Source organism: Castanea sativa, chromosome 12, assembly GCF_040712315.1.
Source record: "Castanea sativa cultivar Marrone di Chiusa Pesio chromosome 12, ASM4071231v1".
NCBI lineage: Eukaryota > Viridiplantae > Streptophyta > Magnoliopsida > Fagales > Fagaceae > Castanea > Castanea sativa.
The window spans coordinates 46409843-46423779 of record NC_134024.1 but is presented as its reverse complement, the minus strand read 5'-3'; the positions used below and the strand labels follow the sequence as shown (position 1 = coordinate 46423779).

The window sequence follows — 13937 nt, the reverse complement described above, 5'->3', positions numbered from 1 at the left end:
ACGTTTTTTTTCCCCCTCCCTTTGAGCTTCCCTCTACGTTACAATCTTCAAACTCTCTCTTTGCTCACGTTAACGCTTCCCCTTTTCTTTTCTTTTTTTCTTTCTTCCAAACCGGCTTGAACGTTTTATATTTTTAATTTCTTTTTCCTTTAAGCTGAACTGAAAAGGCTTTGGGTTGGGCTTGATAGTGGAACTAAATAAATAAGAGGTGGGCTAGATTAATTATACAAATTTATTATAGGGTGATAGTGGAAGTAAATAAATAAGTAGTGGGCTGCATTTATAAGGTTGAGATTTATAGGGCTGAAAATTGTAAAAACCATTTTAAAATTGAAGGGAAAATTATATTTTTTTTAAAGAAAATGACGTGACATCTGATATGGCATAGTGTGTGAGTTGCAACATTAAACTCTACACTTCAGCTTTTAGTAATATATAGAATAGATTATTATTATTATTATTATTATTATTATTAAAAAGTTACATAATTAAATTCATTCATTCATCATTCATTGTCTATAACTTCAGCAAATATTCAAAATACAATTTTTACATTCATGTTAAATGGTGAAGAACTAGAAAAATACTTATTTGTAACTATTGTGAATGAGAAAATACTTACATTTTTCATAAATTTACTTTAAATGATTGATAGGAAGGATCATATGTAGCCCACTTAATTAACTAATTTATTTTTAACTTAATTGTAGCCTAAAGCAGTTCTTGGTCAATTTAGAGGGAATGAAAAAATTGAAAAAATTAAGAAAATTAGTAGTCCCATGTTGGCCATGTCATTATTAATATATATGCAATAAATATATTCATATAAACTTATAAATGAGTCTATACTTGAATTATTTTGTATCAAGCCTAATAACTCACGAACTTGTTCGTAAAAAAAAAATTTTGCTTGGGCTCGGTCTCGGCTTGTTTATTAAATGAGCCTAAAGTGAGGTGGGATCACAACTCTCTCATCAATAGATTTCAGGAATGCTTTCATCCTTACTTTCCAGTAGACATAGTTGTTCCCATCAAAGTGAGGTGGGATTGCAAGAGAGTGACCGTGTTCCATGACAACAAGGGTCAATGATCAACTCTTAGATCAAAATATCTAAAAATACAAGAGCTAACCTGCTCTGATACCACTTATACGTTTTTAGACCCTTTAACACAAGTTGTTTAACCTAGTTATTTAGTCAAGTGATTACTTAAATAAATTATTCAATTCAAGGTTAACACAATAAAATCATATCATGTAAATAATGCAAAAATATAAAAAACACAACAATATGATAACCTAGGAAAACCTAACGGGTAAAAAACTTGAGAAGGACTTAACCTAACTATCCTCAAGGTAAAACAGATCCACTATGAAAGAATTGAAGTTTTTACAATAGAACTTAGACCACTAACATCCTATTACTACCTCGAGTAGAAAACTTACTACTACGACCACGTGACAGTTTCGAGTCCACAGACTACTTCTTTCCTTACTCTGCTGCAACCACAAGTTCTCCTACTTGTGACTTTCAGACTCCACTCAAAGGTTTCAAATCTTCTTTAAAATTCTTTAAGCAACAACTAAAGAGATCAAGTTTTTGACGCGAATCTGAATCTTGATCTTGATAACTCTATGTGTATGTATGAAGGTAAACACATCTAGATCTCACAAAAGATTCAACACACAACTCTCTAAAGACCTCTAAAACGTAGCTAGGGTTTTTCCTTCTATACTTGAAGTAAAACATAAAACCCTACACGTCAAACGGGCTTGGACTAAATTGGAATTTTTGCAGAAAAATAAATCTACACGTGTTTCGATCGATCAAGTCTAATTTTGATCGATCGAGCCTTGCAGATTTTGTCCTATATTTTTTGCAATCACTCGATTCCAATTTTACAATTAAACACACTTTGAGTAAGCTTAAACCTAAACTCTATGTTTTGATCATGGTTTGCCAACATATTACAAATTGAAGTTCTAATACCTTAGTTTCTAAAGTCTTAGAACCTAACATTGTGCTATACAACCAAGTGGTCCATAGACTCCGTAGTCCGTACCCATAGCATGTCCGGGGCTGAGTTCAAAATCAAGATCATTTAGCAACTATATCCAAGTCATTAGAAATGGAGAGCATCTCCTAAGAGACACGAGCATATACAACTATCAGCGCTCATGTTAATATACAAAAAAATTCCCACTTATAGGTATCTCTCAAAGTCTCAAGTGTGAAGAATTTGGGCTCAGGCCAAGGAATTAATCAATAATATGGATTTTTCACATCTGACTTGAGCTTTTGACGGTAAAATCCAGTTGATTCAGCATGTTGTTTAACACACACACAGAATGCAACCCTGCTCAAGTAAAGTGTAGTATAAACAAAGAGCAAAATTTCTGTGAACAATAGCTCTTTTCAGTAATAAGAAAAAAAAAAGGTTTATTTACAGTCTATAGCACAAAACCAGATCAGCTATTTGCCTAACACACTCTGATGCCGCATTTATAGTGGCAGGAAACCAACTCATGTCATTTGATGACAGGCACCCTCTTTAGAATAAGAACACTAGCTCAGCTTCTAAATTCCACCCAAAAATACCTTCAAGGTTTAGGCTTCTTTGGTGCTGAATTTGTTGGCTCAGCTTTACGCTTTATCCCCAAGAAGTGCTCAACCTAGAAGATGGACAGAAAATTGTACTTTGTAATCAGTGCAGGCAATACGGAAAGACAGAATAAAATTAAGGATGCATAAACCTCAGATGGAATGCTATTGAGCAGAACGCATGATTCTTAACCTCTTTCTTTTCCATAGGAAAATCAGCAGTGTTGAAAAGGATGCAAACGCATACCTCTAGTGACCTATTCTCTAACTTTTAGAAATGTGAAGAGGTATTTTTAGCTTGTAATATTCATGAATCTACAAGTTGTCAGAATTGATATTAGAAAACTAAGAATTTTGTCCCAAAGAAAAAGGCATAAAACCAAGTATTCCCTTCTTTTTTTTAGTTGGTAAGTTACAACCACACCCAGTAGATCTTAAAAGTTAAACCTCAACCAAATCCTCCAGCTTGCTCTTACATTGGAAGAAGGTGCCATTTGAGCTAGAGCTAGGGCTTATTAGCAGCATTCTCCTGTTGTACACTGGGCATCTCTTGATTTTTATTTTTATTTTTTCCCCATGAAGCAAGTCTCGTGAAATCATTTACTAAAGAAAACTATAACCACGACCACTAAAACTGTACTAACATATGAAACTTAGAAGGCTGGGTACATACTTTTTTATTTATGGATATAATAAAATCAAGGATAATATCACAAAAAAGTATTAAGATGTTACTGATCTTTCTATCACCAAGCATTGGTGTCAACCCCCAGGGAAGTCCTTCTCAACAGTTGCAAAACCACTTCTAGGATCACTCGTTTGCCTGGTAATAAAATACACACAAAAAAGAAAGAATAAATAAACCAAGTAAACAGAGGTTAAAAATTAAAAAATGTTATTTAGACCATACAGCTACAGACTACTCATGCTTCACTAATTCAAAGCTTTGATTAAGAAGTAAGCTTTGATTAAGAAGGTATTCATACACCTAGAATCGCATTTTACTTCTACTACAGCAAGCATATAAAGGTTTTGACAATAAATAGATTGAAAAAGCATCAAATAATACTAAATCAAGTGGAGAGACAATAGATCACCCACTTCTTCACAGTGACATAGCCAGAGAATTGGGGTCATTGATGGTTGATCTATCCGAGGTTTTATGGGTTAAACTTAAAACAGTTGTTCATTTGTCAGCATGTTGGAAGAGACAATTTGGAAGACCTTGTAGTGATGAAATTTGGAAAGTAGTTCCCTTTTGTATCATATGGTACATTTGGAGCGAGAGGAACATGAAGAATTTTGAGGGGTGTGGACTTCCTTGACGAAGTTGAAGTTTCCATTTTTTTAGGTTCTCACTATAATTGGACATCACAGAGTTAGCCTTTGTTTTGGGGTGTTTCTCCTGTATAATTTCTGTGTAGTATGATTGTGCCCTTATTTTTTTTTTTTTTAATAAGTAGGATTGTACCCTTAATTCACTTTCCTTTTCTGATAATTTACTTATGAAAACATCTATTCTTCTCTCTTTTTTTTTTTGATAAGTAATAAAGCTTTATTGAAATAAAAAAGAGAGAACCCCCCAAGTACACAGGGAGTATACCGGGGGGGGGGGGGGGAGAAACAAGAAAACATCTATTCTTCTCATTGGAGTTCATCTTTAAAAAGTAATATAAAAAATAAAAATAAAAATCCCTTGGTTTTTTATAAATAAAAGAAGAAAAATCCCTCTTTAAGTGGAATATGAGGACCCCCACATCCAATCTGCCCCAGATGTCATGTTACACCATATACTAGAGAATGTTATCGTAATGTAACTGACATCTGTGTGCGTGTGCGTGTGCGTGTGCGTGTGTGCGTGTGTGAGAGAGAGAGAGAGGGGCCATTTGAGCTAAAGAAAAATATGAAATGATTGGATGGTTAAGTGAAGCACTTACAATTCGCCCAAACTCATCTGTCTGCTCAATGCGAATCTCATATCTATAATCGATCAAAGAGGATGAACAAGGCTCCTTTGATTCATCATCACCAACAATACCCACGAGTTTGCTCTTTGTCTTATCCATGTTTCTTCCACCCCATTCAATGCTTTCCTTAAGTGTTCCTCGCTCTTTAAGCAGCTTCAGTGCACCTGATAACCCTTTTCCAACAGCAACTTCATGGGTAGTTTCATCTGGCACTATCTCCTCCTTGTCCTTGTCAGCAGGGTGCTCATCTTTACTGACATCTTTAACTTTGGTCCATCCACCAGTCTCATCTTTTATTTCTTCATCAAAAGCTTTTGGCTCTTCATCTTCTTGCATAAAAACATCTTCATTTTCACGCTTACGGGCTTCTGCAAAAGCACAAAAGTACAAGTTATTTCTATCATCAACCATTGGAAGAATACCTGCAGCAAACTAAGTGATGTAGGATCTTTAAGAATTCAGCACTACAATAGATTTCTTGATGAGCCATTGAAGGGTTCTTGATAAGGATTGACGCTGAAGGGTTTTAGGTTATAAAAAAAAAACTTAATGGCTGTTTGGGGCAGAATCAGGGGATAAAATAGAAAACAAGATAAATAAAATATTAGACAATCACACCTAGGTCTTCCTAAGTAATTACACTTAGGGAGAAGGCAATCACACCCTCAAAACTTAAAATAAGCTACTAGAATATTATTAGAATCAACCTCTATGAATATTATTGACTACAATAAAGCCTTAATATAGGCTATTGTTATATCCTTTCCTAGAATGACTAAAATTAACAATAACAAACAACAATGGACTTAATAACTACTCAACCAAATAGGAAAATGACTCAAAACATAAAATGAGACTCAATTCAACTTTAGAATGACTAAGCAAGCTCCCAAGAAAGCTCTCCATCATCTGAAACATCCCAAATAAATGCTTCAGCACTAGGATCAGCTTTCCCTCGCCTCTTATAGGTCTTCAAAGAGGGCTGCCACTCACGTTTGCCATCACTAAGACATGAAATAGTATTTTAATTGGGAGAAGATCTGGCATTTCCAGGTGGTGTAGAAGGTGCTGGTTCAAATTCACATTATAATATAATATATCAACTGTGCTATATATGCCCAAAACTTAGCAAACTAGGAAAAGAAAAAATGTATTAGATTGCTCAGGGGCCAAAAAGAACAAAAAGATCAAGATTTGGGTACAATGGAAGCTAAAGGAAATTGATAGGAACAAGAGCAGGACAACTTTCAAAGAAAAATGGTCATGATTTAACTTGAATTTTGACCAGATAAAATGATGGATATCAACAAACTGTAAGATGGTGAATGGCCAGACAGTAAAGCAGTCAAAAAAATTACATATGTAGAAATCTCAATTCAAGCAGGAAGGCAGTAAGGCAGCTCAAGTTTCAATTTTATTCAAACACGTGAACAAACATAAAAGAAAAATACCTTCATCAAGCTGGAGACCCCAGACAAACTCCTCCATCTCTGTAAAGACAACCCTGTTTTCTTGCGACTCTCCAGTTGTGGGGTTTTGATCTTCTGTAGTTTGACTGCTGCGGGCAGTAGTGGCAAGAAGTGCAACTGCTTGAGGACCAGATGCCGCCTCCTCTTGCTTTTTAAGAGCTAATTTCCTTGTTCTTTCTAAGGATTTATAAAGATCATCATTGTCATCAGCAAAAACAGGATTTTCATCTTCCTCCAATTTAACGAGAAGAGTTTGTTCCATCCGCAATGATTTTGATGCCTCATCAGCTTTAGCATAAGCTGACTGGAATGCATTGTTTCTCAATTCAGCCTCAGCTCTTTCTTGCTCCTCTCTGATGGCTTGTCTCCTTGCATCATTCCGAGAGCCAAGATCCCCAACTCCCAGCCCTGAAGAGAGAGCTTCTGCTTCAAGTGCATCCAAATCCAGCTTCTCTTTCTTCCTCAAAGATTTCTTCTTGGGCTTTTTAAATTGAAGCATTTCTTCTTGAGTATAGTAATCTGATGTGATCTTCCCAATTGCATTTAGATCTTCAAAGTGATTGTTTGTGGAAGTGCCCCCTAACCTTTTATGAAGCTGGCAATGAGGAGAGGAAAATCCTTCATAAGCAAGGGGAAAAAAACTAGTGAAGTAATTAAAATGAATTTAAAAACCAAAAGAAGCATAAACTCATTATACATGGGAAATCCTAACACTGCAGATTCAGTACAATAACAGAACAGAAAATAGGAAGAATGGGACTACAACTTGCATAAATAGGAAGTCACAAAAAAAATAAAAAATAAAAAAATAATTCCATTACTGTGCAGTATGCAAAGAGTTCCTCATTTTCAAACACAACCAATCTTCTCCTTTATCTTCCGGGTTTAATAAGAATTACCTCTTGGAGTTTTTTCTCTGCTTCGCTGGAGAAACGTCCTCTTTCATCCAGAGCTAACCCCTGTAAAGAAGAATAAATAAGTACAAAGTTCCATGATCAATCCCCATGCACAACATTCCTTGTAATAAACTGAATAAAAAAGGAAAAGCAACTGGTCAGACTAAAATTTAAAATACAGTGAATGGACAAAACCAAAAATCAAACCTCATCTGCAGTGGGGTCATCATACTGTGGCAGAATTTTCTTCTCTGCACCGGGATCATCATTAAATCTAAAGCATCAGGATGCATGATATGTCAAATCATTTTTTCATATACTTATGGTATAATTATGAGATAATAACAAATTATAGAAGTTTCCATCTTACTTATCATCATAGATCCCCGTTTTCTTCTTTGCAGCCTTGTAAGCCTCATCTCGCTGCTTTTGTTTTCCAAGTTCAACATTCTCAAGCATATCAATCTCTGTCACACCAGACCAAAAACCCCTGTTATATACATGAGTCAACTCATCTTAGAGGGCCCTGAAAAACGAAAAGTAACACCAAATAGTTTACCTTCATTGATGTCACCATCTGCAAGTATATTCTGATCTTTTAACATTAAAACAACTGCGCCACCTTCCACTACTTTGTCAATGCCATAAAGAACTTTAACTCCTGCCAGATTATCTATAAAGTATTCAAAATAAAAATCATATCAGCATTGATCAGTGATGAAGGAATCCATCACACAAAACCATTGGCTTACAGATCAGGTTCCAGAAGAACACACTAGTGGGGCATAAATTATGAACAGGTGCAAACTCAAAAGAATAATTAACTACAGTCCTCGCACGCACACAGGAAATTTCATTAGGAAATTTTTATTTTTGATAAAAATGATATATATACGAAAGTCTGCTCTATGCATGAATAACATAGAGCAAACCCAGAAAATACAATAAGAAGAAAACAGAGAAAAAACATAAAAGAAAACCAATCAGCAGAATAATTACAAAAGAGAAAGGGAGCTAAGAAAAGAAGGGAGAGAATCACTAGACGCGAGTCCCCAAGCTAGGAAATTTCATGACTCCTCCATAGAACTTGAATGAGTCCAGTATTTGAATCAGTCCGATCTGAGCACTCAAAATTCAATATGTTTCAGAATGGACTGACCCAAAATCATGTGACATAACATCAATTTGATTTTATAAAACAAATCAAAAGGAGTAAGAACCCTTACGAGCAGTACCCTGGCTTGGTTCCTCATCCTCACTGTCTCCTTGACCTACATTGTCCTGAGAAATTTACACCATGAGATAAATAAAAGATCCCACACGAAATAAATAGTATTGTGAAAAAGAATACAAAGAAACACTATTGAAACAAAACCTGTTCTTCAAAAATTTTTGAGAGCTGCAATGCTTTTTCCTTTTCAGCCTTCCTTTTCTCCTCAAGCTTGCGACTCCAACCAACCCATGACAAAACCTCAGAAACACCTTCAGAATTTTTGTTCAATCTCTCTTCTCTCTTCCTGAGCAAAAAAGTTAACATATTCACATAACACAAAATGGATTTTCTCAGTTCACCACCAGCGTAGAATGCAAAAAACCTAGGAAAGAGATAAATACAATGCAAATGTAAATCAGTTTACAAACTAATCATCATTCAGCTAGTTTAGACACAAAATCCAAGGGAATTCTGGAAAGACAAGTAACTTAAATAACAACACAAACAGTGCCAAGTACAAAGTAGCTACTGAAAATCAGGATAGCAGGAAAATATGGTCAAGACGGTTTCGTGGATTAAGGTAGGAATTGCTTAACCCATCAAGAGTGCATGCCCTTAGATAACCCAACAACTAGTTCTAGCCGATGGGGTCAGAGAGGTTCCCTACGTTATCAAAAGAAAAAAGGGTAGGAATTGCAAGAGTTAAAATTTCAAACACCAATTGTTTGATTTAATATGTCAACATGCAACAAAGAAGGCATAAATAAAGATTTACTTACTTCAAGATACGCTCCTCCAGTTCTGACGCTGACAAGTGTGCTCCACCTAATGGTATTTTCTTCAATCTCAGCATGATGAGATAACCTCCCTTGCTTGGAAGCATCCCTATCCCTACTATCTTCATAGTCCAGCTTAGAATTATCATCCTTGCTCCAATCATATTCCTCGGGAGTTTTCCTGCTCACTCTATCTCTCAAGCTCTCTAAATCTTGATCTGCCTCCCGCTCCTTCTCCCTATTCCGATCCATATGTTTTTCTCTTTCCTTTTCCCTTTCCTTTGCTCTTTCTTTATCTCTATCCCGATCCCTATTCTTGTCCTTTACACTCTCCTTGTCCTTTACACTCTCCTTGTCCCGTCCTCGATCACTATCCTTCTCTACATCTCTCTCCCTCTCCCTCTCACAGTCTTTCCCTCGATCTTTTCTATCTTTATCCCTATCACGCTCTTTCTCTCTATATTTTTCCCGATCATACTCTTTATCCTTCACCTTACTATCCTTACTCCTATCCTTCTCTCTCTCATCTCTATCTTCTTTCCTCCTATCCCTGCTCCCGCTTTCTTTCTCCCTTTCCTTTAAAACATCATCACTACCTCTCTTCAACCATTCTCGGTCTTTACTCCTATGTTCTTTATCTTCCCCTCAACTACTCTTCTTCCTATCCTTGCTCCAGTGCTTACTCAATTTATCAGTCCCATTTTGTTCCAACTCATCCCAATGTTCTCTCATTGGAGAACAGTCAACATCCCTATCTTCCCAGTATTCATCCTTCGACTCAGACCATTCCATGTCCATCACAACTTAAAAAATAAAAAATAAAAAAACCCAGAATCAGAATAACATAATTTTTTTGTTTTTTTAACATTATAGGCATTGCCAAGCAAAAATATGAACTCAATAGCATTAAATTTATGCTTTTGAGTACAAAATCAAACATACAGTGAACAATTAATAAAAAAATTAAAACTAAATATCATTTTTATTCATATACTTTGTTTTATTTAGTTCTAAACAACAAGAACAAGATACTCTTCAAACCCTAACTGCAAAGGACTCAAAATTAAACAGAAATAAATTACTTATTGAACAAGATAGTAATAAATGGGTTCAAATAGAAATAATCATGCAAAAATTTAAAGAAGTAAATTACTGGAACGCAAAAAGTTAAGAAGGGAAAACTCACCATGACTGAGTGAGAGTGAGAGTGAGAGAGAGAGAGAGAGGGAGAGATACCAAGAGGGTTGGGGTTTTATTAGAGATGAAAATGAGTGAGCATGACGATGGAGATGGAAAACAGGGGGAGTTGTATATATTACAGAGGAGGAGGAAAAAAGAGCTACCAGGACGCTGGTTTTGTATTTGCCAGACTGTTGTAATGCCGATACAATAAAAAAAAATTGGTGAAAAGAGCCCGTTTATTTATTGTTATTATTTTTTTAAGGCAAGTATCTGTTTTGGAAAATATATATGAATCTACCGACGTTTGCAAAATAATTAAGAATTTATCACTTTTTTTTTTTTTAACTTGAATTATTGTATATCTCAAGTTCAATGGAAAATTTTTTATAAAACTTGAGTTTTATAAAAACTAGCATGGCAAATTTGAAGGTTATTTTTACAAAGAACTTGAGTTTTTGGAATGTGAGTTACATGACAAAATGTAGCTCAAATTTACAGAATCGAGTTTTAAGAATGTGATAAATTGTTAAATATTTCGCAAACAGTAGCATATTACTAAATATTTTGCCAAACAATGACATATGGCCATTTTTTTTTAACAGAATTGTACAATGTATGCATCAAATCCACCAATTAGATAAAAGTACTGACCAATCACTACACAGCCTGATGTCCCGGGTTGGTTTTCGGGGGTTGATGAGCTTTGTTGGATTGAAATTTTATTTTGAGCTTTAAATTGGGTTAAGTTTGAGTTGATAGTTTGTTCGAGTTGAAATTTTATTTTGTTGTTGTTGTTTTAATTTTTAGTTTTAATTTATTTTGGTATTAAAACTAGTTTAGTTGAATTTGAAACTTTCAATATAATTTAGTTTGTGGATCTTAACTTATAAAAAAAGTATAGTATTATGTGGATTGTAATCATTTATTTAAAAATAATTAATTAATTAATTAATGAAAGTTTAACTTTTTATAAGAAATAAAATATGTAAACACAATCCATCAACTCAATCCATTTGGGTTAGGTTAGGTTGGTTTTTAAACATGTGATAGGTTGGGTTGGAAATTTATTTACACAACAAACTCAGGTTAGATTGAAAAACTTCTCCAACCTTTTTTTTTGTAAACAAACTGATGATGCAAGGAAAATCAGTAAACTGGATGTTTCGAGCTTCAAAAGACTAATGACTACTTAGAAAGCCTAAAGAAAAGAACACACGATCAAAGATGACCGGGGTGAACCAGCCAAGAACCCTCCAAAGCCAAAGTTAGTTTCTTTCTTTTATTCTAAAGTTCCAACTTTTTAGGAGTTGCTTTGTACTTACCTTCATCTGGTCTGAATAGGTGTTTATATAGAGTGTTCTTGAAACAGTTATTTGATTTGTAACATTTCCTGTATTTGAGAAGGTCAGAGGGTTCAAGGATAACTTCCACAACCGCTATGGGAGTTATATTTCATCTTCATCTTCTATAACTGTCATTAGAAGTTAAGTACTCAATTAGAAGATACAGTGATGAACTAGGGTCTTACTTGTGCCTTGGGATAATGACACATGGTTCGATTTACTAGTTTGTATGGATAAATTTTCCTAGAGTTTTCCAAGTGTTGGGGGGTCGTCCATGAGCTTTCCTCACGGATGACCCTCACGCCCATGGACGGCCGTCCTATTATGGACAACCTTCTTACATTGGGACAACTTTTCTTCACAGACGACTCTTATGGACTAATTGGAGTTGGTTTAATTTTTAGTTCACCATCACAAACCAATTAAGAAAGGTAAGTGTATAAAATCATAGCTTTCCCTTTTTTAATCTATGATTAAGTAGCATTGAGATACCTTTACTCAACTTGGGCTAATTTACCTATATAATAAAGGAACTGAATTTATTTTAATAATAAATATTTGTGTTTGAGTGATATTGTTGTTGCATCATATGAAATTATTTTGAAAGTAATTTATTGTAAATGTTTTACTCATTAAATTTTTCTTTTTTCTTTTTGGATGAAGTTAAAGATGCTTTGATGCTATATTAAATAAATTGGAGGTGAGTGTGAAAGGAGAAGCATAAAAGAAATAACACATAATGTGATTCAACTTGACAACCTATGTCCACAAAAGAAAATCCCTTGAAAACTACATCTTGATGTATGAGCAAAGTACAAATCCTATGTTACAATAAACCTATTAGGGATATTTATATCAGGCTAAACCATACACTAACCATATATTAATTATAGTTAACAAGCTTGCAATACAAGTACAAGACTTGGGCCTAGAATATTAGGCTTGAATATCTCTAATTACCCCCCCCCCCCTCCACCCCACACTTCAAACTCAAGGGAGAAGCTGGATGGAGCTTTAAGTTTGGTTTAAGCTAGAGAAGGTCCCTTGAAAATGTCATGAAGATGAAATTGAAGAAGCTACAAAAATGCCTTGAATAAGCCACAAATGAAGCCTTGAGAAAGCTTGAAGAATGACTTTAGGAGAGATTAGATTGATTAGATTTGGAGCAGGCGTTGATATTGTATTTTTGTTCACCCTCACCTTGCATGTCAAAATTTTGATTTAAACTGAAAAAATGGCAAAAATTATAATTATGATCCCAAGATTGAATGAGTGCTGAATTCAATGTAATTTGTCATAATCAAATGTCAAATGTGCAAATTTTGTGTGTCAAGATTCAAAATGACTAAAATGCCCTTTGATAATCAAACTTTGATTGAGTTGACCGATGGTCAAAAGAAGTAAAAAATTCACTCCACCACCAAAATTCATCATTTCGCATCAAAATTAAATATTTTCAATCACTTGTCCTATAAATGACCAAGTTTAACCTTGATTTGACCAAATATCCAACTTTTTGATCGTCATGAATTTGAACTCATATTGTAAGTAATTGATTTCCCTTCAAAAGGACAAATAATGGGGCCATGTCAAATTCAAAATGAGCATAATATCGCAAAAAATAAGAAGAAGTGTCCAACACTTAGTCATTTTTTAGACTAGTGTAATAAAACTTTATTCTAATTTAAACTCGATTGAATTATAACTAAACAACCTTGGTTTGACCCAAATAAGGAGTTGTCAAAAATGTCTCATTGTGAATTTCAATTTGCTATACTTGATTGCCGAAAATTCCCTTAAAAATTAAAGAATTTGATAAAATACCAAAATAAGATTTTTGTACTTCAAATTGAATTTCACACTACCTTTCAAGGCATCAAATTTACCAAATATGAAAATTGGAGCCATGAAGTAAGCATCTTTAGAAAGTAAACATTGCAATCTTTCCAATGGTACTTCACTTGAGCCAAACAAAGGTCGGAAATGCCAAGAACTTTGATTACAAAAATAGGACAAAATTATGTAAACTCACAAAAAATTGGTTTTGATACTCACTTTGCCTCCAAATTCTTAATTCCTCTCCAAAGTGTTGTCTCCGTAACATACATAAATATTCTTTTTCCTTTTCCAAACTGCCTTGTAAAACGAAAATAATTAGTTTGGTAAATTTTTTTAAAAAAAAATTATTAGTATTAATAAGACAAAATTATACTTTTGACCCTCAATTGTTTTCGTTTGGTTTCTTTAATTTAGGGTTTTTGATAAAGGTTCATTTTGTCTATGTCTATGAATATGACTACTAAGAGAGAGTTTAAACCATAAGAACCAATTTATTTTTATCATTGCTTAGCTTCCTGATTAATAATAGAAATGAAAGAAAGGACCACTTTGAAAATGGAATCAAATTTGATGGACTTAAATAAAAAATTCTCAAGTACTAGGGATCAAAAATGAAATTTAATCTATTAGAAATGATGGTTCTACACTCTAG

General features: G+C 34.3%; 1 pseudogene; it reads right to left on the bottom strand.

The window, feature by feature from the left end:
* Positions 1-2162: 2162 nt before the first annotated feature.
* LOC142620041 (SART-1 family protein DOT2-like) lies at positions 2163-10291 on the bottom strand (annotated as a pseudogene).
* Between the last annotated feature and the right edge of the window lie 3646 nt (positions 10292-13937).